Source organism: Odocoileus virginianus, chromosome 20 (assembly GCF_023699985.2).
Source record: "Odocoileus virginianus isolate 20LAN1187 ecotype Illinois chromosome 20, Ovbor_1.2, whole genome shotgun sequence".
Lineage (NCBI taxonomy): Eukaryota > Metazoa > Chordata > Mammalia > Artiodactyla > Cervidae > Odocoileus > Odocoileus virginianus.
The window spans coordinates 6,929,853-6,930,451 of NC_069693.1; positions in this window are offsets into that span (position 1 = coordinate 6,929,853).

A 599-nucleotide genomic window follows, 5' to 3' on the forward strand; every position below is an offset into this window, starting at 1 on the left:
TGTTTTTTTTCTTTCCTTTTGGCCATGCAGTTTACAGTATTTTAGATCCCTGACCAGGGATTGAACCCGGGCCCTCAGTAGTGAGAGTGCAGAATCCTAACCACTGGACTACCAGAGGATTCCCCAGATTTTCTTCCCCTCTTAGCTCTGTCGTCCTCAATGACATCCTTCATTCTAACATTTTATTAGGAGGCTTGCAAGCAGCTCTAGGCCGAACTATCACATTCTGGGGCTTCTCCTTAGGATTGAGAGAACTTTTAGAAGTCTCCTGCCCTAAGCAGACCCACTGGCCTGGATCAGGCCACATGCCCCATCTTAAACCAATCACTGGCAGTGGCTGAGACTGGCATGGACTAGTCATTGGAGCAAAGCATCCACAGATGGCAAGCTGTCCCCACGGCCTACTGGTCCAGGCAAGGGAGGATGGGGCCTGAGCTGCCATGGAGATGGATTCATTTTGGGTCCCCACGTTCCGTCAAGCCGCTGTAGGGCCTGTTGATAGGGGAAAAAAAAAAAATCGAGGAATGCTGAACCTTTTCAACTGTCTTCTGGGCCTGGGCCTCCCACCCACCCCCAACAAGCCAAGAACTCAGCACGAA